The following is a 19,874-nucleotide window of genomic DNA, read 5'->3' as shown; positions in this document are numbered from 1 at the left end:
ACGATCCGATCGAACAGGGCGAATAAAAAATAAAATAAAATTCAGGGCAGCGTTCTTTCGCGTTCGTTGTCAAGTTGAATAGCCTTTTGATTACCAGATACGTGTTCGGAAATGTCGTACGTTTTATTTATACTTTTCCAAATTCACTCGCGATTTAATGCCGCGTGAAAATTACGATCAATTTCCGGACGCGGTTAAACTTCGTTTTAGGGGAGCAACAATTTTTGGTTAAAAAATATCAAATCTTATAATTTTCGACCTGAAACATTCGAAAATGCAAGTTGAAAGTTTGGGAAACCATTTGTTTAAAAAATACGATTATGTGAAAAAAAGTGTATTTAGCGTACTTTGATTGGTTAGAACGATGCCATATTGTTTCGACGCATTCTCTAATTAGTTCGCTGATATGACTGTAACTTCCGGTTACCTTATTTAAAAACATATTGCTCCTTGATCGCAGCGATCAAAGAATCCATAAGAGGTATAATACCACATCAACGTGAAATTTTGATCTAGCCTAACCAAACCGAGATATGCGAATCAATCAGAAGATGAGTACAAGCAATATGGCGTCGTACTAACCTGTTAAAGTACGCCAAATACATTTTTCTCATATAATCGTATTTTTTAAACAAGTGGTTTCCTAAACTTTTCACGGATAAGTTTCCAAATGGTCAAAATTGGGAACTCAGGTTCGGTATATAACCTAAATTGACAACCAAAAACCGATTAAAATTGGTCTTACCGTTTCTGAGATATCGTGGTAAGAAATTTTTGTACAATTTTGGGACTACGTATGCGCTATTCGATACTGCGCATACACAGAACCTAACCTAATCTAACCTAACCTTACCACGATATCTCGAAAACGGTAAGACATCCAGCTCTGAAACCAACTTTAATTGGTTTCTTGTAGTCAATTTAGATTACATATCGAACCTGAGTTCTCAATTTTGGTGGGGCCATTCGGAAACACAGCCCTTTTCATTTGCATTTTCGAATGTTTCAGGTCGAAAACTATAAGATTTGATATTTTTTAGCCAAAAATTGTTACTCCCCTAAGACGAAGTGCAACTGCAGACGTGAAACGTGGACTCCAACAGTTGACTTACGTTGTCCAGTAAGGGGCAGTGATCGATCGCATTTCGCTGCGTAACAAGCGGATCGTGAAATCGAGGATGTCCGCAAGTACCGTGTTTCCCTGGAGCGTAGAAATTCGCTCTGATTATCGACAGTACACCGCAAATCCGTAGCAGGAGCATCGAGTGGCAAGGTATCGTGGACGTCTACGGATTCGAGCAGATAACGTCTCCGGAGCTGGGCCCCACGGCCCTGTAACTTCTCTAGCCACGTTATTGCCGGAGAGGCTGCTAAGCGAACCGTTACGTTTAATCCGATCACGTCACACCGCGTGAATCACGTCCCCGTGACTTCGGTCCATCCTCGTAGGATTACAAACAACGCCGTTGCTACCAATTGTCTGTGACTTATGTATCAATCTGATCGATCGACGCTTTATTACGCGGCCGGCGATCCTATCTCTTGTTAACGTCCCGATTCGTTGCGGCCGTTCTCGAACGAGCCAGCCGCTAAAACTACCTGTAAATTCCGGACCTCGCGCCTCGGTAAATTGTCGTCGTGTGTAAAACGATCGAACGTTCGATAGCCGGAGATGTTTGCGGCTGATAAACGGGGAAATGAATGAAACAACGGATGACGAGAGATAAAGTTAAATTCGTTCTGTTTTGTTTGGGGAAATAAACTGCGCGCTCTGGGAAATCGATTGGAAAGGAAATTTAAAATAGATAAGTCCTGATGAATCTCGATCAATTCAAGTGAAATTCCAAGACGATCTTCTCAGAAGCTACACTTTGATCCTCGAGTTCGTTGCTTTCGTTTTTCCGGAATTACCAATAAAATTTCTTCCACGAAAAAAATACGCAGCGTATCGTTATCTAACCGCTAAGTCAATGGAACGAACGCTTCAATTACTGTATACCCAAGGTGAACAATTCTCAGGTGTTTGCTTTTCCAGATAACGCACGAGTATCGTCGATTTCCCTTCGGTTACTCTCCAACTCGAGTATCTACGTTTTATATACCTCCGTCGAATCCCTTCTAAATTACGAAGATTGAAATAAATTTCAATTAACCAGACTCTATCGATCGATCAATAAATATTTTCAGATTATTCGAGATACGTCGAGAAAATTCAAGGTATCGACAGACTCGAGTACGCGTAACGTTTAATACGATAGACACGCGCCATGGTAGATCAGATTGTCGTAGATTCGAATTGTTTCCTCGGGGAAATGCCACGACGCCAGGGACGTATCGACTGGTGAGTTACGCGTTAATCGAGCTGGACGAATGCCAACGATCGCGAGAGATGACGCGAATACGGTACGCGGGAAAACGGGTCATCAGGTGCCGTCTAGCTGCGGGGTTGAAGCAAAAGTAACACGGAAAAATGACCCACTGACACGGTCCAGAAAGCGAGCCGGAACGGGAGTAGACGCCCTCGACTTTGTCCCGTTCTTTCGACGCTTCTGTTCGTCGGTCAAGGGTCGGCAAAAATCCGGGATAAGAATGCCTCCATTTCGCTTTGGAAGCCAGCAAGAGAACTTTTTAAGCTCTTTTTCGTGTACGAACCTCGCCTTCTCCCTTGAACGTTTAACCCTAGTTTTACGGCGCAAACAAGAAAATCGTCAACTTTATCCAAAATATCAGCAGTTTCGTAATAAACATATCTCGCGTCTCGCGAGATCAAAGCGTATCAAGAAAAGAAAAAAATCATGGAAGCCGAGTAGGTTGTTTAAAACGTGTGTTTAGAGTTGCGGCAGCCTATAAATACATCGTCCTCTTTATTCTAAACAAAACAGCGTGCGTGAATGGAGGGCAACCTTTACACGGGGTGGAATTCTGAAAAGTAGGACGAGCCATAATTCTTTCTCGAGACCGAAGGAAATTTCCTGCTAGAAGAAAGATTGAATGGGTTAAACGTGCGCCAACTTGAATCGATATAATTACTTTGAACAAACTGGTAAGAAAAAGAGGATCTACTTCAGAAACGAGCATCGACGAAAGAAAACGAGTTGCAAAGCAATTACTACGCAGTTGATCAGACTTTCCCGAGGAATTGCGAGAATCTTCGGACTAGCAAATGGTTGGCAAGGAGAAACACAGTTGTCTATGCGGTAATTTCCATTTGCGGTGCTGGAGCCGGGTTGAGAGAGTGATCATCCATCCACCTAAGAATTCAAACGTTCCTACGCGTGCAATTAAAACTTCCCCTCTACGGACGGAATTAGATTTGTCCGCGAAGGAACCTCGTACGAAGGTGAACTCGGTACCAGCGAAAAGTCTCCACGAAACTGTCGCTTCCGTCAAGATTCTCGGTCAAAGATCGTCTCCCTTTCTCTCCCTCTAACCTCCTGATGTCAAAGTTCCAGCGAATTATGAAGCTGACACGGCCGACAGGAACGTTTCGAAAGCAGCTTGGCTATTTGCATTTCGTGCCCGCGAAACTATTGTCCCGGACACTCTGGTTCGGGAGTTCACACAGGGTGACTAGCGTTTCGACATCTGCGTCGACAAACCTCGTTACGTCTTCCTCTTGTTCCTTATTCTCTCGCGAATTTCCGACGAGACAGCGCGGCGCGCACCCTTTAGCAACCCCGGAGACGAGAAACAGGGTTGCAGGGATGAAAAGTGGAGTGAATTCGAAGGAGGTATACCTTAGTAGACTATTTTCATAAATGTAAATACAGAGAATACTCTGGAGCGAAATTTTCATTTTTCCGCTTCGAACGCGTTAATCGGTAGAGTGAACTTTTTTTTCTTTTTTCTAAAATACCATGCTTCGAGGAGATATTTAGCTCGATTATTTACAGACACGCAGATTCCGAAAAGGTCCGCGAAGCGAGAGGCTGCGGTCGCATCGAGCGTTACCGCGCTGGATTTACGAGGGTATTAGGATAACTAGCTCGGCTTCGCCCGTATCACCGACCCGTAATAAATAAATGTCCCATCCTTAAGGTAAATTTTTCTATCCAGGGAACGCGCGCACAGTCACGCCGTAACCTCTGGAGATTTACGACGCTAATCTGCGAGCACGAGTCCCGTCGTAATATTCCTTTCGCGATCGTCCCGGTAATAATCCAATATCTCCACCCCCTCCCTCCCATTACGCCCACCTAACCCAAGACTTTTTCATTTCGTTTACCTCGGTCAACAGAAGGATAGCCTCTATTTTTTTCGTCGATGAGTTATGAATTCTGATTGGACCGACATTTTCTCTTCTCAATCGTAAGAGCATGCTCGTAACTCGAGTTACTTAGAAATTATTTGAAATAGAGATAAAATCATTAGAATTATTTTTTTTTTTTTTAGGTAGATAGAGAATTTTATTCGTTCGAAGAAAACTGACATATAAATTGGTTTCGAATTTCTTCATTGAATTTTGCAGCACGGTTGAATAGAACTATCGATAGGTTACAACGCGCGTCACGCGTTTTATTAAGCTGCGAGCCGAAAGAAGCATGTTGCGTTTGTTAGATTCCGTGTAACAGGCTGGCTGCGAATCAATAACCAAAGATAACGCTCGTTTTACGAGCACAAAGACTGTTTCGCGTAGGAGTTCATGAATGCTCCTCTACCTCTCCACGCATCTCCCTCGGAATGAACCGCTTTGATGGATGTGCTTCGTAACGCGCGCGCGAGAAATAGAAGGCATAAAACGCGCTATGAATAGTCCGTTAATCAATCAACCGCGAAGGCAGAGCGAAAGATCGATGGTTTTAACTACGGCCGTGATCGCTTTTTCGCGCGTGTCCAACCTCGTGTCGCCTCGTATTTCTTCGGATCGAACCTTTACCTTTCTCACCTTCCCATTTTTATTTTTTTACAAAAATTGAAACTTGGAAACATTTTCAAATTAAAAAATTACATTTATCTCGAAATAAATCCGTGGTCACCTAATAAATCAAGTTTCGTGCTACATTTTTTAACTCTCCGATGGCGGACCATGTAATTTCGTTTTCTACACTTTATACTGTCTCTTCAAAAATGATACATATATTTAACTTCAGGTTAATATCCTTGTATACATTTTGTAAGTTCAAGTCACGATTGACCCAAGTCCCGCTGTTCCAAGGGTTAATATCCTATTCTGATCATAAAGCAGCACTCGCAAACCAGTGACCCAGATTTCGGCAACGGCGAGCCACCCCGCTAATTAGCATACCCGTTACCAATTCACGATACAAGTGTTCTCGATCAAATCGATCGTTAACCGTGCAAAATCCCCCCCGCCCTATCCATTTCAAAGCAGAAGAGAATGGGCGGTGGATCGATGCCTGTATCGGTAGCGAGAGTGTCGATTGCTTAAGTGGCCGAGTGTCGTTTAGCATCGTTGTCAGCAGGGAAGTATAGGGAGAGGTATATAGCGGCTGCCACAAATCCAATCGACAAAACTGAATAAAGGAGGGAGAGATAGTGTAGCAACGTGAATGTCTTCGCACGGTTCACCTCGTCGCGCGTCGGGTGCAGATTATATCGTAGCAGATGTGCTCCGTTGCACCAACATCGGACGCGTTAGAAACACATCTCCCCCGACAGTTTCGTCCAATGGACATCGAGAGCTGTTGGTCGTTCTATTCCTCTCCGCGCTGTACCCTGGCTCGTCTTTCTCTTCGACCACGGGAACAAAGAGGACGGGGAAAGAGGTTGAATTGCATCGTTACATCACCGGTTACTTAACCGGTGGACACAGTATCCCGACCGTCAGCATCGTAATGCTTTTAAATAGACCAGCTAGCCAGAAAGTCCTCCCTTTCTCTCCTATTTCTCTTCGTCAACCTCTTTCCCTCTTCTCTATCGACACGTCACTCTGATAGAGAAAATGTTTTCTCACTTCGCTCCTCTACACGATAGTTTCTCCGTTACTTTCTCGTTCGATCGTACGTTCACAGGAGATATCTAGAAGCCGGATATCCGGCTCGCTAATACGCCCCCGCGGTTCTCGATTTCTTGAAACGGGAGACGCTTCTTTTTTTTTTTTCACCACCTACTCTCGCCGGAACAGATCCGAGAGAAAGCGGGCTTGTCCGACGCTCTTTGCTTCCTGTTTATCGGCTCAAGCTTCACCGCAGAATTTAGCGTACTTTTATTGTTAAAATATTCATTTTATAACACGTGTTTCGTTGCAACACCGAGAGGAATAACGAAAAGTTTCTACGTACTTTGGGTAATAAAGCTTTCCACGAGACAGCTGTGAAAAACGGAACCGTGTTTATTCGACGCGTCTATCCAAGCAAAGCTAAAACGCCGCAACACTCTCGCTCCCGTCTATTCATATTTCCAGCTTCGTAATGCATGTTTTTCCTCTGTAATCCTTAGTGTACGCGTTAAATTACGGAGAGAAAGTTTGCACGGGCAATGCATCACGAAAGATCGTGGTTGGTTCTGAAAGCTGCGAGATAAACCGAAGCGAGACACGTACGCGCGAGTGTTTTGAAAATTAATTTAATCGGTCACTGAAAAATATACCGGTTCTCTGTTCCGGGTATTCGATTGACGATCAAGTTCAAAAACCGAACGGCCGTTGATACGGTGCCAAATGCCGGACACTTTACTCCGTTACTTGGTACATCTGCGAGGCGTGACGTATTCGTGACCGACCGGAGAGAGTCGACTTAATTGCAAGTGTCATCCCGTGAGTACACAATGTTGCAGCGGTGCATAGTGTACACGTTACTCGGGGATATTGTGTGCCAGGGGTTGGCAACCGAACACTCTGCCCGAGGATCGAGCAAATCTAAATAGAAACTGTATCGTCTACTGTCCGTATGAATGACTGCTGGAAATTAATCTTCTCTCTAACACAGAATCGTGAATCGTCAGTTGAAATTTCAAACCATTATAGACGTCAATCTTGTTCGACTAATTGCACGGGGGAAATTGCATTGCGAGAAAATGAAAAATATTGGAATTCTCGATTATTGTGCCAAGTTTCAATCGAATCGCGAGCTTCTCTTATCAGATAGAGAAATTTCAATCGCTTTGCATTCGTTAAAATTGATAATTATTCTTATCTTGATCATTTTTGGTGGAAAGTAACCGAGTATATTTGTTGATCGATGATTGCACGGAAACGATTTTCTCCGGTAGACGGTCTTTTCTCTCGCATTGTTTGCGGGAGAAGAGCCAATTGGAAAATCGAAGTTAAGACGATTACATCGTTGCCCTATTAGGTACGCCCGACCAGTCAGAACGATTTACCTGGAACACGGCTACGATGTAATAGATTTTGGCTGTTCTCCAATGAAATCGCTTATCGATCCCCGAGATTGGTAATTTCGGCACGCTCCTGTATCGACTCGCGGTTAAAAGAGCAACGATTACCCCGATTCGAATATCCTGACCCGTTTCCGGCCCAACTGTTTCGACAAAGGAAACATCGATTTTTCGCTTCGCGACTTCATTAAGGTGCATCTAGCCACGCGATTTATCCACCGAGTGAATCGCGTTAATTTAGCTCCATTGGGCTCGACCAAACGGCTCGATCATTTCGTTTCATCGCAAACTCTTTACTCGAAAAGTTTTGCGATTCTTACTAAATGAACGATGCTGATGCGGATGAAAATCAGACAACAGCTTGAAATAGTTTTTCAAAAAGGAAAGCGTGTTGTAAATAAAAGATGTTTAGCGATGCTGCGTCTTGATTTAAGGGGTTAGGCTACTCTAGAATTTTGGAAAAATCGAAACTTTATTTTACTTAAAAGGTGTCTTAATGTCTTGAAAATGATACGGCAAAAGATTATGGGTGGGAAAAATCTCGAATTTCGAATTCTGGCGAGTATTACTGAAAACTATAAACGCATTTTTCAAACTGGCCGGACTCATAAATCAAACAGATCATCACCAATCGATTTGAAAATTTAATAGTATATTCAAAACTAAATTCTCTACCGAACTATGTTGGATTTGTTCATAATATTGTATAGTTCTTTTGTTATAAATAATTTTCTGGCGATTTTTTCTTGAAATTTTACATTTTCTCTTAAAACATACTCCATTTTTGCAAAAATCAATATATCAAAAAAATCGAAGAAATGCTGCAGAGCCCATATTTTGACTTAAATCACTATACAAAAATTAATTTATAAAGTTTATTAGTTGTAAAATGAAGGCATGCTAACAGAATTTGGAAAAATTCCCAAGATATACCCATTTTTTCTTGCTCTAGAGTGACCTAACCCTTTAATCTATCATCGAAGTATCATCGATGCTCGATTGAATCTTCTATTTAGAAACGATAAACCACAACAATTCCGTCCAACTGCACCGACGGGTAACACGCTAATGGACACGTTAATACGAACTTTATCAAATACGGTAATACGATTGACAAACCTGTATTATACCTTACACGCGGACCGCAACAGGCGATTAGGTTTGCAAATTACAGCAGCTTCGCAAATTACAATCGATCGCGGTGGTGTCCGCCGTTTTGCCCTGGACGTAATTAAATTTTACAATAGAAATGATTTACGTTACGGAACGATATTCAACCTAGATCCACATTAGCTCGCGTATCATTGTATTCTATGTATACTTGATCGTATCACGCGCTGCTGTCAAGGTAATGAGAAAACCAGACAGTATGCAAAAGAATCGAAACTCGTCGAGGGTTATTGAACATCCCCGTCCACCCTCATCACCCTTGCGGCTTGACGGCTTTTCTATCTCTGTTACGACGAAACGAAAAGCGTCGAGCCAGGCTTGAAAGTCAATTTTTCACCAGATCTATTTTCGCTCCTGTTTGATTCTTGCCGTTTCTCTCTCCCTCTTGTTTTTCTTTTTTTTTTTTCGTACTTTTATTTTCGAGAGGCGCCGGTCGTTTTTCTTTCCGGAACGTTGCAACTGCACGCCACCCGTGGCAGCTTTTGTCCTGAAACGGCAACACGCGTTCCCACGAAATGTCGTGTTAACGTTCTGTTTCTCGTCGGTTTGGCGGTGAATTCGAACGCGAGAATTTTGATTAAATCGCCTGTTCAAAAGAACCAGCCTTTCCTTTACGAAGGTTTCATCCTTTGATCGCTAACGGCGCCTACGGATGTTCACTTTCCGTACGTAATAGCGATTACAATTGACGTTTCTTTCCTTTTTCATTTTACCCGTCGAGCTTTCGTTACAAAGCTACTATAAAATTGATCGCTTTAATTGATCGCTAAAGACCCATTAAACGCCCGTCTATTTCGAGGGTGTACGGTTAAAATTTCGTTTGTAACAGAGAAAACGGGCGTACCAGTGTGAAAAACGCGAAATTTTCCGCGAAATTGCTACGGTACCCGAAGCTGGACCAAGCAACTCGTTTCCATCCATCACGGGAATAATCGCGAGCTGGGGGGGATCGGTGTGCACGCGTTTTAAAGCGAAATCAGAATGCAGCGAAAACGGATGGAAAATTCCGACCCCTCTGTCCGGTTCCGTGCGAATTCCCAACCAGCAACGAGTTCTAAAAATACGCGAGGAACGTGCAATTTCGACGAGGAATCCTCGGCCGGCCAACAATCCAAAGCTTGCGCGCGTCGGGCACAATCTATGATTATTTAATTCGAGAAAATCGACGTCACCGCTGATCCACGGGCTTTGATTCAAGCCTTATAAATAACCGCGCACGCGGTGCAATCTCGTCGAATGCGTTCGCTCGGCTCTGCGCTTCAAGGTTCAGCATGCCTTTTCCTCCGCTTTCGAGAAAGTGAAGCCCGTCGAATTTGGGAAATTAATTCCATTTATACCCTTTTGAATGCTGAACGTACCACAGTGATTTACTCTAGACGATAATCAAGCGCGAAATTTATTCTCTAAAATTCGATGCCCGGTAGACCATAAAACAGTCCAGTATTTTAATTCTTCATAAACGCCGAGTCGATTTGAAATTCCTGTGTCCCACAAATTATACAGAACCATCGGATCGCGTACAATTTCCCGGTAGTCGATCGTTTTTCATGCCGGTTACAAAAGGCTCTTAATTCGAAGGTTTACAATGGAAACATCGAGCCTTGTATCCTCGATTTCACCCTTTCGGAACGAGCATTTTGAACGAGCTGATAGCCTGGATTGGAAAATGAAGCCGGCCTGGCGATCGGTCCGTCGAGACGGGGAAAAGGGCGGGAAAGGAGGGCAGGTGATGGGAAAGAAAGAAGGAGACCATGAGGAGGCGTAGAATGGACGAGGAAGCTGCAACAGGAACACAAGGGGCAACACGCATACCTGGCGTGCATCGACTACCTGCCCTGGGTTAACTCCATCTCCTCCATCGCTAAGCGTTATGTGCTCTGGGTCGATGGCCCTTGTAAAGGGTCGAATCGAAGAATTCGCTGACTAAGCCCGTTCGCTTGTTTTCTTGCTACGAAATTACATCGGCAACTCGTGAAACCTTTTATCAAGAAAATTTTGTATTTCGCTGGTTGACTCGTGATTGGATATTTCAATACCTCAGAACAGGTATATACCGCGTATGATTCTGAAAATCTGCACCCTGCCAAATTAGACTTACAAACTTTCAGCCTCGCTTATGTATAAAACATTCACGCTTTTATTTAAAACAGCGAGGAAGGTATTGCGTTCGATAACAAGTACGCGGAATCGTATAATCGTCTATCTCGATGCCGTACGTGAGTATAATAAACGCGACTATTATTATGGAAGAGAACGTTCCTCGAATGTGAGGCGCACGTGGCGCCGTTTAATTGGCGTCGTTACTTAAGAACTCCAAGGCTCCTCTTTATGATAATTATGACACCGTTGGGGAATTATTCTTCCGTGGCTAGGAATACCTTTGTTTTTTCCCTCGGGTACAACCGGGGCCCGAGGAATTGTTTGAATTCTCAGGGGTATTAAATTTCACGTGGAAATCTTGAGGAATTTAATTAGGGAAACACTGACGCATGGACTCTGATGTTTCTAAAGGACTATCTCTTTTTTTCACCCGGAATCTTTGTCCCTGTTTCACAGTACATTATGCGTTACGTGTCATAAGCTTTCGCCGCGAAAATTATGATAATTATGTTTGGAAATTGGTTTAAGATTAAACACACTGCACGGGGAGTACAGAAACGATCTCGAACTAAGCTTAACAGGATGAAGCTGGAATTTTAGATAACAAGTTACAAGGGAAGCTTAAGTACATTAACTTCCAGCTATCCCACGTATTCCCAAAAGGCTATAACTTTAAACAAACCTATCGAAGATGTTTTTTATATTAAAAATATAAACGCAGAATGGGCTGTGTTTTCGAATGGGCCCCAAAAAATTGGGAATTCAGGTTCGGTATATAACCTAAATTGACTACAAGAAACTGATTAAAGTTGGTTTCAGAGTTGGCAGTAAGGCGCAGCATTGAATAGCGCATGCGCAGCATTGAATCGCGCATGCGCAGTATCAAATAGCGCATGCGCAGTATCGAATAGCGCATACGTAGTCCCAAAATTGTACAAAAATTTCTTACCACGATATCTCAGAAACCATAAGACATCTAGCTCTGAAACCAACTTTAATCGATTTCTTGTAGTCAATTTAAGTTATATACCGAACCTGAGTTAATTCTGGAGGGACCATTCGGAAACTTATCCGCGGAATGCACTTCCACTTCGCAATCATAGGGCATCTACTAAAATTTGGTAAAATTTTAATATCTATAAACGTTCAAAAGTCTGTATTAAAAAAGATACAAAATATTGAATGAAAAAATACTCTCTCGAAGAGCTACATTCGGTGAAAATTGGAAAGGTCCACGAAATAACGTGAAACGAGAATTAACAGCAAAGGGAAGGCTCGGGTTCGCGGAGATTTCAAAGCAAAAGTTTCCCGTCGTTTCTGGGAAACTTTCAGAACCTACGGTTATTCCTTCGCTTCCTTTTTGTTACAGGAACACATTTCGCGGAACAGTTCGAAAATTATTTCTGCCCGTTGACAGAGACGTTAACCCGTGACGGGAATGATCCGCAAACGAACATCGTTACTGGTAACAAAACGGAACGACTACTCTTGATCTTCTCGAAACTTTTTCGAAAAAAAAGGAAAAAAGTCTCTTTCGCAGTTGCTCGTTAACTAATGTGATTAAATGCAACCTACAGCTCCGAGTTTCGCGTTGTGAAAGATTCTTATTAAACGGATTACGCTCATTATCCGATGCATCATTCGAAGCGCATCGTTGATCAAAGTCGCGGAAACGAAGGTAGCAGGAAAGATAAATCCAGTGTCGAGATTTCTCATCAACTTTAGCTAGTATTGTCTTTGAATCTTTGATGATGCTTTTGTGAGTCACTTCGGTGTACGTGGCTTTCATCAAAGGGTTTTGAAAACAGAAGTATCATGCTCGCATTTCGGTAAACGTTCCATGATACATCACGTCATATCAGTATAGCGATGTAACAGAGCCTACTGATAGAATTACATCCGAGAGCTTCCATTAACCTACACCGCAAATTACTAATTTTCAAATTGCAACTGATAACCGGCACGCCATAGAGAAACGATGCAAAGGATTCTATCAAAGTCAAAGTGTTAATATTAACTACAAACATATCAATGATTACGCTGAAAACAGTCTAAAGCTTGTATCAAGATTAAACTTCGCTGTAAAGCTGACGAAATACGCCAGGTGGACACGAGAGAAGAGCTAATTAGAAAATAACCATCATCCCTCGATATGAAGAGGATGTTTCGCGTTTATATCCACGCTGCATCCCACTCCCATTTACATAAACCCATCCTTCCACTACCCTGAAACGAATCAGTTCACAGGATAGCATAGAGAACGACGCGGTACGGTGTCCTGGGAACGCGGTAGGGTCGAAAGAACGTGGAATCGTTTAACAAGATAGAAGAGGACTCGATTACTCCTTGACGAAATCCTGCGCCCTACGGTCAAAGTGGCCTGGCAAACTCGATGAACGCTGCTGGCACCGTGCGACGAGCAAATTTGCATGCAACGGGATAAAACGTCGTCACGGAAGAGCCGCTTCAAGGAAACCATTCAAACTTTTCGCATCACGCCGACGGCAAGTTTCCAGCCGAAGATGACCGTGAAAGGAAGAACCACGGTTCCCAGCTGTACGCCTAACTCGCTGGCGGAAAAAACAAGGATTGGAATGGAACAAGAAGAAACGAATGTTCCAGCAAGAAAAGCGTGTAACCAGAAGTAAAAAGGGTAGCTTATGATCCCAAGTCGAAGTTCTTTTAAATTTCAAAACCTGGATTGTAATATTTCTTTGAAATTAAAAGAAGAATACTATCTCCTTTTGAATTTATTTTAAAGTAGATTTAAACTCGTAATAAAGAACAATTTCTAAACTTTGTAGCAATTAAAATACGTCGTGTACCAAGATAATCGGCAAACGTAGAAAGCCCCAAAACGGAGGTACCAAAGATACACCCCCTTAGCAACGTTTCAAAGAACGCCGTCTTCGTGGTCGTTTCCGGAACTCGAGGGAACTCGGGGAAACTTGAAACACGCTCGAGTCGATGGCACGCGAGTGCAAGTCCCTGCAGGTGAATGGGGGATAATTTGCCATAAAGGAGCGCGCGTGCCTTTTGAAAGTGCATCGATAACGAAATTCGGCGAGTTGCTCGATAGGCGAGACCGGAAGTCGAGCGAAATATACGGGGACAAGCGTACGATCCAGGAATGCGATTATGAAGATCTTGAACAGTATTTCGGATCGATCGGTTCTGCGTAATAGCCCCGTTCCCTACGAAGGATTCGCAAAAGGTTATGAACGTCGCTTAGTTGGTTATCGCGAACGTTCTAGCCAGTCGTTTCATTGAGAACCCGCGATCGGACGAGGTTATCGGGGTCAAATGTAATTCACGGTAACGCTCGCATGAATATCGCATTAAGAACGCCGACGTCTGGCACTCGCTTATTGGTCACTGGGACAAATAAATGGTTGTAGACAAAGTACGCGGTCGGTCATCCTTTTTTCCCGTATTTCTTTTCCTCGATCGCTTCGAAATACGAAGTTTTGTAACAGGGGGCAAACTCTAAATTCGAATATCAAAAGCGACTATATTACATCGAGCGTACAATAAAATGTTTAGCTGCAGTTCCATGTTTCACCGCCCGTAGAACCAAAATTAGGATATGTCCCAGATTGCGCAAACGAATAATGAAAAAGTTATAAGCGGTTGAATTTTTTACTTAAAAGGAAGTTTAAAGTTCCAAATGTTTCATTAGAAGATTATTAAATCAATGCCAGTGATTATCTACTGAACAGCAATCAATAGACCTTTCGATAATTAAACCAAAGTATTTAATTAGAATGAGAGGTCTTGATTCTAACGAAGATCTCGCTTCGATCAATCCAAAGCATAAAACGCGTAATTATACCGCACAGTAAAGACAGTACTTACTGTACCTCTGCAAGTTTTCCTGTTTTTGTTGCATGTACAGAGGACGAGCTGCAAAAACAGTCAAACAGCGTCAATTCGAGCGTGAATTTCCGCAATCATGCGAGGATCTTCGAGGCAGACGAGCGACCAGCGGCTTGTTGGTTCATTAACGAGAATGGTAAACAAGAAAGAGAGGAAATGCAGAGAGGACCTAGGAAAAACTCAGGACCGGCCCTGAGATTTCGGGGGTCCGAGGAGAGCTCCAAAAAGCCCCTTCACATATGACATAAAAAAAGTACCTCAAATAAAATTGATAAAATTAACATTAAAGCTTGTATAACTAATTTAGATTTGCATTTACATCGATTAATATTTAAATAAGCGTTACTCTACTTATATTCATAGATGCAAAATCGTATTATGGGGGCCCTAGGCGGCCGCCTAGTCTGCCTAGGCCCAGGGCCGGCCCTGGGATGTCTCAAAAACACGTTGACTAATAAGAATTCTCATCCGGAAACTTTGAATATTGAAAATAAAATTATCTACAAGAGACTTCTGTCTCTTAATTAAAAGTTCGATACGATGGATATTTATATCATTTTCCTTGTTTTCGCGTAACGCTGATGATTTTAATAAGTGTGGTAAATATACTCGTGCGTTCTTTATTGATAATAATTTTATTTCCTGAAATGTTGGAAAATAAACAAATCGTACGTGCCAAAGTACCAGCTATGATACCGAAAATCGATCAGTGACTCCGATATCTGCTTTCCTGAAAACATCCCCGCTGGTGTGGTCACCTTTAAACGATGTTCGCCTTTAATGCAACCCTGTACGAACCCTCACCGGGATCTACACTGCGGGGATGTAGTAAAAATTCCACATCTGTGGGGTACTCCGCGGAGGGAAAGAGAGAGAGGGCGATGAAACTGGTTGAAAAGAGAGAATTCTAATAGCGAGGCAGGGGAGGGAAGTTTAAGACACCGTTTGTAGTCGGGTAGAAACGATGGGGAATGGTATTAAATCTATTTCCCCCTCTGTTTTGGGGTAACGACGTGGAGTGGCATCAAAGATTCAATGCGTTTCGTTCGACGCTGGAAAGGAGGGCAAGTTTCAGTCAAAAAATGATGGAGCACTCAAGGATAGCACTAAGGTCGAGTGAAATCTCGGAGCTCAAAAATTTTCTGCTATTCTGCTTTCGTTATTTTTCTTCTCCCCAAAATATCTATATATCATTTTTTAAATTATTTTTTTAACACTCTGATTGACACGTGATCCATATCTGAACGATTTTCGACAAACGTTCAAAGGTTCCATTTATCAATTTAACGAGGTGCAATAAGATTCTCTCTACAACTAATTCTATATTACTATCGCGAACGTATCGCAATAACTAATGATATTAGCACCTGTTTACATACTGACTACCACACTCTAGCCGTATCACGATCTTCCGATAGATACCGTTTCTAATCGTGTAGGCTCGTCACTTTCTCAGCTATAAATCATTTCTAATCGTTGCAATAACGTTGTAAAGTCGTCACGGTTTAAATCAAAAAGTACATCGTAACTAATTTTCCACTAGTAAAATTGTATAAAGCTATCAACTTAATTCAAATTTTATATTGATCCTGTCAAACGATCTGTTAACACATTGAACGCCACAGTGAAATTGGGCATTTTTTGGGGACATATTGAAGCTCTAATTACTAAGAATGGTAATAATTAATTTTCAAATTTCAAATTTCAACCTTTCTTTTTGCCATTTCACATTATTTGTACCATAACAATATTACTTAACATTAGAACTACCAAAGGGGTGAAAATGACTGCTTTCCAGTTTCTTATTTTAAATTATAAATTTTATATTAAATTATGTTTCATCCCGTATTTATTTAATTTTCTGTATTATTTTCAACTTAGAAATTAGTGTGCATGAAACGTCGGTAGTTCTAGTGTTAAAATAATGTTTTTCTATTGTTTTCTTTTAATTATTCAGAGGTGTGTAAGGTGCGGGGCCGGTCACTGGTGACCCCCATGGCGTTCAACGTGTTAAATACCCATTTCAGATAACAGTGAATAAAAGCTTCGGTGGTTCGTTGTTTCAAGAACTTGGTTCGTCGATTTTCTTCGGGAAAAAAATCAGAATTTTCGCGTATTTTCTTCGCATGTTTCACGGAGGCAAGACGAACGCCTATCCACGCTAAAGTGTCGCCCGTCTAATTTCGCATTCAGATTGTCATTTTCGCGTTGCAACGGTGTCTTGGCCGGCTCGTAAAAGAAACTCCGAAAGTAGGAGCCTCGAAACGAGCACAAGTCTTTAATCACGGTGTTCAAAGCGTAAGTTCTATGCAAAATACAAAACGGCGAACGTAAAACTGTTCCCTTAATGAGCGGGTTTTTCGTTGAGCGAAAAACCTTCCTTAAAAACGTAACAACAAACGAGAGGAACGAGCCAAGAGAGTAATAATGAAATTAATATCCGTGTTTCCGCGAATAACGCGTCGAGTATCACGTCATTACCTTCAATTGAACTGAGAAATGAAAAAGAAAAGAAAAACAGAAGAAATAGCGTGCCTTAGGCTACGATATCTTTTTCTTCTTTTTCCATTCCGTAATGAAACTCGATGGCACGAACGGCTGGTGTTATATTATGAGATATCCATTCTGAGATTTCATAATTCCGGATTGCTCGATGCAACGTTACGATGCATAATTTATCTCGTTCACCGTACCATAAACGAGCTGACGAGATTATACCGCTTAAGGAACGTAAAAACATCGCTATTGAAATGGCTTTAAATGCCAGTTTTTCGCGCTCCCTTCGTTCGAAGATCGGAGTAAAAAAATATAATGTCTCATTTTGCGATAGATAATGAAACGCTAGAACCTTGGAGGGTTCATTTTTATTCGCTTAACGCGTCGATATCGTTACATAACGAGTAATTATAATGAATTATCCTTCGGAAATGATACAATAGATATTAATAAATCGGAAAATGTAATTTCTATTCAAGCAGCGATGTTAGTTGCATACGAAAGATCAAACACGTAATTTTACGTGTTCGATCGGTGAAACAAAACGTACGTACAGTGAGTGTAAAAAGTGTCTGGATATCGTTTAAAATAGAGTACCTCATTTAAAATTAGACCAAATGACTTGAGGTTTTTTGAGAAGTTATATAAATTAATTTACTTATATAAAAAATTACAATTTGTTGTAGTGAAGGGTAATTTTTATGTGAGCGTATAATGAAAATTTAAAATATGACAATTATAAATTTAAGCATGTTATGTGTATGCTGAAAATTTCATCGAGAGCGGCCAGTGCACTTAGAAGTTACAATTAAGTAAAATTTCCGAAAATTTTCGAACATAACTAGTCACGTTCTTAAACGAAAAGTCGCGATTTTCGGAAATTTTTATTGACCGATCTCGATGAAATTTTCAGCATACACATAACTTATTTGAATCTACGAAAGAAATATTTCAAATTTTCATTATGAAAAATTACCCTTCACTATTTTCTTTCACGATTTCAATAAATTGTAATTTTTTTAAACGACAAAAGCACATATCTTAGTAAATTAATTTGTATAACTTCTGAAGAAACCTCGAGTCATTTGGTCCAATTTTAAATGAGTTTTAAATATTCTGTTTTAAACAATGTCCGAACACTTTTTACACTTACTGTACAAATATTAATTAAGTGAACGTGCACAATGGCAAAGCGGTCGAATTTTTCAGCCGCACACGCGTGGTTTGATGTCTCGTTAAATCACGATCCAATGACCATGAAAATCGCGCGTTACTCTGTAATCCAAGTGATAACTTCTATCTACACAGACAACGATAATCACGTGCACGCGTAACGCGAACAGGAATAATATTACCAGTTTTTGCACGATCTTCTTTGGTGGAAATGCTGGAGAATCGTTAAAAACGGTTCTCCTTCGCCGGTTGACAGGATTTCGAAAAACGATCGTCGCGAAGCAATTAATCTTCCCGCCCGTTCCGTCACCACGTGACATCGTCTAACGAATGGCGAATGGCAAAGATGCAACGCCACCGCGTATAAACATCCTGTCTGTCATCAAGGTCTATAGTTTTTCCTCGGTAAACACGAATACTAATGAGGCTTCGCATATTTTCAAAGCGATTACATTTTCCCAGAGCGTTCATAATACAAGGAATAAATTTCAACGAGGAAACGGGGACGAAATTGCGTCAGACAGATAACAGAACGGAGCGCGATATGTAGCCATTTAAAAGGACCGCGCTTGTTTACACTCGGCCCCGTCCCCACCGACGCGACGCGCACACATGGCTCCGAGTCGTTCCTTTATTTTTTACCAGCCGAAGAATTATGCTCCGACGGGGAAACACGAGGTGGCGCAAGAAAATTTTCATTTCGTGTTTTCGAATGGCCCGTAAACAAATTCAAAATGGATGATTCGACTCACCGATGAGGAACGAAGCAGGCGATTCGGAGAAGCTGCGGTGAGTCGCGCTGGTCCAGGTCAAAAACACCAGCCACCTTCGAGGAAACGGCCTTCCGAGAAATCTCCGGTTAAGATTTGTTGACAACCGTGTCCCTCTCGTAACCCCTCTCTTCTGTACCTTTTCACCATTCACTCTATCAGCCTCTCTCTTTCACTTCTTAACAAGAACGTCACTCGTCATCCTTTGTCATTCGACGGGACGCATAGTAGCCGGTTTACGTTCTCTTTTGTTCTTCGCACGCTTTCCGTCTTTGTTTCGGCTCCAAGACGCACGAGCATCCACCGCGGCTGTCATGCGACTCACTTTAGGCGCGATCACGGGGCAACGACTACGTGTACGGGTATCGGAGCAACGAACGGCACAGGGAACACTAGCTGCGAAACGTTTCACGGGAACGAAAAGGAAACGATACGAGGGAATGAACGATTCCCGCGTCACCGCGGCCACGAGCGAACCGGAGTAACGTCCCGAGTCATCTTTGTCTTTGGAGGTTAGGTTCGAGCATCTGGCGTCTTTTTCGCTCGCCCGTTCTCGTTTCCAAGCACGCGTTCGACACTTGCTCGCGAAAGGTCTCGAACGACTGACGGTTGTACACTGGCACCACGCACTATCCAACTATCCAATCGACCACGGTCGCCTTTAGCATGGTAGAACCGGTGAAAAACTGCGAGAAAATCCAACCATGCTGAGTGCGCGACCGGCGTCAGACTGCCGCGAGGACAGAGCGGGGATTCAGTTGAGTGGCATCGCCCGACAAGCGGGGCCCCCCCTCCCTACAGTCTCACCGAGCACCGTACACTCGTCTCTGCCCCGCCGAGTACCTTCTCAATGTTTCTCCTCTCGTCCCTTCGTCTCTTTTCGCCCCACTACTCCCTCGTTCGGAACACTCCTCGCGTCTCACCGTAAACTTTAACCGACCCGTCCATCCCCACCGACGCGGCGACAAGCATTGAAAGAGAGGCTGTGCGAGG

At 42.4% G+C, this 19,874-nt stretch overlaps 1 protein-coding gene across 2 annotated transcripts in view; it reads right to left on the bottom strand.

Moving 5' to 3' along the window:
* LOC114874895 (bifunctional heparan sulfate N-deacetylase/N-sulfotransferase) overlaps positions 1 to 19,874 on the bottom strand; it is a 241,748-nt gene that overhangs the window by 86,264 nt on the left and 135,610 nt on the right. The window contains exon 1 of one of the 2 annotated variants that reach the window (XM_029184616.2): positions 18,864 to 19,632. The exons of the other annotated variant lie outside the window; for it this stretch is intronic. The gene's annotated coding sequence lies outside the window, so the exon portion shown is untranslated. Of the gene's footprint in view, positions 1 to 18,863; positions 19,633 to 19,874 lie in introns of those variants that run through there. 2 annotated transcript variants of the gene reach the window in all.

The sequence above is a fragment of the Osmia bicornis genome, chromosome 6 (genome assembly GCF_907164935.1).
Source record: "Osmia bicornis bicornis chromosome 6, iOsmBic2.1, whole genome shotgun sequence".
In the NCBI taxonomy this organism is placed as follows: Eukaryota; Metazoa; Arthropoda; class Insecta; order Hymenoptera; family Megachilidae; genus Osmia; species Osmia bicornis.
Note: the sequence above shows the minus strand (reverse complement) of the source record. Positions and strands in the feature narration are given on the sequence as shown.